Here is a 5,747-nt window from a genome sequence, read left to right on the forward strand (position 1 = left end):
GGTATCTCACTATGGGAAACGCCTCAGGCGTGACCAATCCTGGAAGCACCAATTACACCACTTCTGTCAGTTGACAGACCAATCACAACAGTGATGCGGGAGTCCCGCCTCCCCAATATATATCACTGCATAACGGTCCGCACCTCATTCTCGTTCTCTTCCCCGTGAAGATCTTGGAAGATATTTCTACTCCTTTCCAGGATTAGCTGCTTAACTGTTCATAGACGAGCCGTTAAGGTACGTTGCCGAACGCAGTCAATTCTTAAAAGCGAGGCTTTTTTCTCCTACCGTCACGGTGAGAGTTGTTGCTAAAGCACATACGAGCGAATTAACGTGTCACAACGAATTCTGTGGTCTGTCTTTTCTAAACGACTCGTTACAGTGTGCGTAGCGGCTTGATGTCAAAACGTAATGCAGCGAGCGAGGGCGCGAAAGAGAAAGACACTCCGTGCCCTTGTGCTTGTGGAGCCATGATATCTGGCAAGGATTCTCATCCCTTGTGCATTGTATGCTTGGGGGTGAGACATGCTCAAGCGGTACTCGCGAACCCTGACGCGGCGCTTCACTGGCGTTGCTCGCGGCAGAAGTTGAAAATTTCTCAACTTCTGCCGCGAGCAACGCGAGTGAAGCGCCGCCGACGGATCCACAATTCCTTTCGGCAAAGCTTGACGTCACCCATTTAAAGTCAATGGGAAGCGTTGACGCTTGCACCCCGTGTGAACAGGGGGTTAGTGTTGTCCGCACTGTTCTATTTTCCCATCAAGGGTTCTGGAAAGAAGGGTGCGGGTGGCGGCCACCAATAAGGGGGACCCCTCCCTTTCTCCCCCGACCATGGTTGAAACCAAACAACTGCCTGCATCGTGCAGCTGGGGTGATTTTATGGACGAAGTCTCTCCAGAGTAGTGATGGGATTTATGGCTCTTTGAGGGGATGCGGATCTTGGCGATCCGTTCCTTTCAAAGAGCCGTTCAAAAGAATGGCTCTTTTGGCTCTTTTTAAATATTTAGTCAGTTTTAAGAAGCCAGTTTGGGGGCATCTCAGTTTATCCTGGAAATAATCACTGGGAGGAATTATGAGGTGAGATTTGTAGTCAAATAATTAAAACTCAGATATCACACACCAATATCTGAGTTTGAATTATTCTGAAATATTTATTATTATTTCATTTGTTATGTGTGCACTATATTTCATAGGGTTGCACAACATCCCTCTGCTTAGACAGTGGCATCACTATTTTGGATTTACCTTTAGTACAAAGTATGTTGCTGCGTCCCAATTCGCATACTTATACTATGCCCTTAAAGTATGTACTCTTTTTGTGAAGAAAAAGTACATACTTTTGAGTATGTAGCAGAAAAGTAGGCAAGCTTTGGGACATACTACTTCGTCTGTTGCTTAGTTACCTAAATCCTGTCACTGTTTAAACTGCCTTGTCAGTTAATATCATCTACATTTCGTTTAATTTGATTTCCTACCGTATTAGAGAAAAATGAAGAGGCACATTCTTATACTAGTCTTTTATGCCGAGAACTTTGCTCGTGTTTGCATAATGATGCATTTAAAAGTTAATGACCAAACCTATCATTATAAAAGTTCATAATGTTGCTGCACATGAAATATACCATGGATAACATTATTTAAATATTATTTATTAGGTTACACATTGATTAGTTATCTCAAAAACCCCTTTCTCTACCTGTCCCTGGTAGCGCGTATCCGCCATGTTTGTAGTTTTTTTTAAACAATTTTTATGCGTGTTTGTAGTTCTAATCGGATTCTCGTTCACCGCGCAATGTGTTGTCGGGCAATATTAGCCGTTAGAGCGTGCATTGATCCGCACTTCGAATTCTTAAGTTAAGTAGTAGACCATCCGGGAATAATTTGTGTGCATCTGTGTGAAACACGCATAGGAAAAAAGAACGACAGAAAGAACGGCTCCCCCCCCAGCCGCGACTCGGCTCCCATCGTTCATGTTTATGAGCCGTTCAAAAGAATCGGTTCGTTCGCGAACGTCACAACTCTACTCCAGAGCTCCCTCCTCTTTTCCCGATCCTGGCGGACGAAAGGGAGGAGGAGGAAGACGATGACGAAGCGATCGCCCGTCTATTGGAGGAGGACGGGGAGGATGATGATAACGACGCGATTCTTCCGTCGACTCCCTCCCGTCCAGAAAGCGCATTAAGTGAAGGGTCCCCTGCCTCAGCTCAGGTGGACCTTGACCTGCTTGAAATGTGCAGGAGGGCGACAGCTAAACTTTCAATTGATTGGCCGTCGCAGCAGGCAGGCCAGGGTACGGAGAGAGATCTATATGACGGCAAGTGACTACTGTTGCGTGCCCCAGCTGCTAAGCAGGTCATTCCCGCGGTTCTGGGGAAGCATTTCTGGGACAAACCCTTTTCACGCAGGGTCCCGGTGAAAGGGTTTTCCAGACTGGATGTGCACAACATGGAGGAGCTAGGGATGTCAAATCCCCCTTCTGTTGAGCTGTCAGTGGCACATCATCTCAATCCTAATCGCAAAGCAGCCTTTTCGTCTACCTCAGCTTCACTGCCAGGACGCAATGAGCGCCTAACAGCCTCAGTTTTTCAAAAAATCGCTCCTCTGCTCTGGCATTGAGGGCTCTTAATGCCACCTCTCTCGCAGTGGTTGGTGAGCGAGCCCTCTGGCTGGGACTTTCAGGGTTGTCTGATAGAGAGAAAGTTGATTTCTTGGATGCTCCGGTGGAACCCAAAGCCCTTTTCGGTGCATCAGTCACGGCGATGCGCCAGCGGTGTGATCTGAGGAAGCAAGAGGGAGAGGCTTTCCAAGTTTGCCTCCCCCGAAAACCCTTTCCTAAGGATCCTCCATCAGCTCGCCCCAGCTTTGATGCCCCTCTGAGGAGTGGTCAGACGGTTTTTAGGAGCCCCAGACCTCCTCAGCCACAGCAGTCTGATTCACAGCCTAATGGTGCGTTCACACCAGACGCGGCTTGCGCGCGTAGTTGGACGCTTGAACATTTTAAGTTTACTCGCTTCATTCGCGTGCGAAATTCGCGTCATTCACGTGTGACATTTACTTCACAACAGACGCGATTTCTGCCTCTGTCACTACTAGAGCAAGCTCCTGACTGGTAAACGCGGCGCAAATTTTCGCCAAAGTTGGGCAAACGCTTGAAACGTTCAATTCGCACCGCTTCATTTGCGCGTTTCGTGCCGCCTCATTCGTGCGTTTCGCGCCGCAGGATGGCTATTTTCGTCTTTGCATTGACTTAACATGTAAATCACTTGCGCTTGCCGCTTCATTCGCGTCCGGTGTGAACGCACCATAGGCCAGCACAGCCAAAAGGAAAACCTTCTTTTGCAGCAGCGGCAGCCAGACATAGACCGGCAAACCCTAGGGAAAAAGTTATTTTTTGACCAGTTCAGCTGTGGAGTTGGCACCAGTTCCCCCAGTGCCCCACAAAGATTTTCTCCCCCCTCCACCCACGGTGTCACCAGGAAAAGTGGAGTGAAGCTCACAAGAGAACATTTGGATTATGAAAATAAACAAATTCCCTGTGTATCCAGGCAGTTGGCCGAGGGCACCGAAATGTTTGAAAATAAAAACACACAAAAAATCTGAACTATTCAATTCAGAGCTGCAATCCCCAGCTCCCCTGCTAGATGGCGCGACGGCGCCATTGGTGGGCAAGGGCTGCAGCGGTCCGCTTGCGCTTCACGCGGAGAGCTGGCGCGCATGCGCAGCACATCCCTGGGTTCTGTCCACGATAATTCGGGGGTTATTGTCTGCAGTTTGCTGTAAAACCACCAGTGTTCAACAGTGTGTTGATGTCAACCGCAGAAGGGAACTCAGCTCAGGTTCTAGAGGAAGAAATAGCCTCTTTATTAAAGAAAAGGACAGTTCGGGTTGTGCCGCCGGAGGACAGCCATCAGGGTTTTTACTCCCGGTACTTTGTCATTCCCAAAAGGGGGGGGGGTCTCCGTCCCATTCTGGATTTGCGGATCCTCAACAAACACCTCAGAAAATACAACTTCAAAATGCCCACATTTAAAATGTTGTCACATTTCATTCACGAGAAAGACTGGTTCACCTCAGTCATTCTGGAAGATGCATATTTCCATATAGACATCTACCCGGCACACAGGAAATTCCTCACATTTGCCTATCAGGGCATAACTGTTCCTTTCGGGCTCTCAATGGCCCCACGAACGTTTTGCAAATGCATAGAAGCGGTGATGATAGAGTGTCAGCTTATCTGGACGATCTCCTTCTTTGCTCTCCATCACGGCACCAAGTGGAGACAGAGCTTAGGTTTCAAAATAAACGGGATAAAAAGCTGCCTGATGCCAACACAGGAAATAGTTTATCTAGGCCTCAGACTGAACTCAGATCAGTATCAAGCATTTCTGTCGGAGGAGCGCATCATGTCAATTCGCAGCTGTCTATCCCTTTTTCAAGAAAGGAGCAAAGTCCCATTCAGACTTTTGTTTGCGCCTTTTGGGGCTAATGGCCTCAACAGTCTCTGTTATTCCTTTGGGGCTTTTGCGAATGAGAGAGTTTCAGAATTGGACAGCAGCTCAACACTTATGTCCAAAACGCCACCTAAATCGCAAAGTGACGGTGACAGCACTTTGCATGCGTGCTCTCAGTTACTGGAGAAACCGCTCGTTCCTCGAATCCGGGACTCTGCTGGGGGTAGTTTCTATAAGGAAGGTGGTAACGACGGATGCATCGCTCTCAGGCTGGGGCGCAGTGTGCGAGGGCAGAACAGCAAAAGGAAAATGGCCCGCCTCGCTGAAAAGCGCACACATAAATTATCTGGAACTGTTAACAGTGTTTCTAGCGTGGAAACATTTTGTGCAGTTTCTGTGGAACCACCACGTTCTGATCAGATCAGACAACACAAACACGGTGGCAGATATAAATCGCCAAGGAGGCACACGTTCTCCTCGGCTTCACAGTTTGGCACAGAAACTGATTGTATGGGGCAGGAAACATTTTCATTCATTACGGGCAACGCACGTCCCGGGAATAATGAATATGGGGGCGGATTTCCTGTCATGGGGGAAACCTCGGTATAGAGAATGGACACTCCACCCTCAGGTAGTAGATCAGTTGTGGAAGAGATTTGGCCACGTGGCCGTAGATCTCTTCGCATCGCACGAAAACAACCTCTATTCTTCTCGCTAGCGAGAGACAGTGCGCCTATGGGTGTGGATGCCCTAGCGCACCCATGGCTGCTTTACGTGTTCCCTCCGCTAAGTCCGATCATACCAACTCTAAGAAGGGTAAAACAGTGCGGCCACTCAGTCATACTGATTGCCCCGAACTGGCAGGGGAAACTGTGGCTGACGGAGATAACTCAGCTTTTAGTCTACCAGCCCTGGCCTTTTCTCACACAACACGGGGAGATATTTCACCCCGGTGATTGAAACTATTCAGAACGCGAGGGCTGCCTCGACGCGCTCTGCTTATGATAGAAAATGGAACGTTTTCGAGCAATGGTGCTCGCATAAGCGCATTGTCCCTTTTCTCTGTTCGGTCGCAGATGTGGTATGTTTTCTGCAAGAACTTCTGGATAAAGGTAGAGCTTTTTCTACCGTTAAGGTATATCTCGCGGCGATATCTGCGTGTCATATGGGTATTGATGATAACACTATTGGTCAACACCTGTTGGCATGCAGATTTGTGAGAGGTGCACGGCGTTTGAACAGAGTGTCAAAACCTCTGATTCCGCCGTGGGACCTGTCTGTGGTCCTTAATCTTGT

General features: G+C 48.3%; 1 pseudogene; it reads left to right on the forward strand.

Annotated features, from left to right (window-relative positions):
* Window positions 1-831: 831 nt before the first annotated feature.
* LOC141325938 (uncharacterized) lies at window positions 832-5,411 on the forward strand (annotated as a pseudogene).
* Window positions 5,412-5,747: the final 336 nt, after the last annotated feature.

This window comes from Garra rufa, chromosome 2, assembly GCF_049309525.1.
Source record: "Garra rufa chromosome 2, GarRuf1.0, whole genome shotgun sequence".
Classification (NCBI taxonomy): domain Eukaryota; kingdom Metazoa; phylum Chordata; class Actinopteri; order Cypriniformes; family Cyprinidae; genus Garra; species Garra rufa.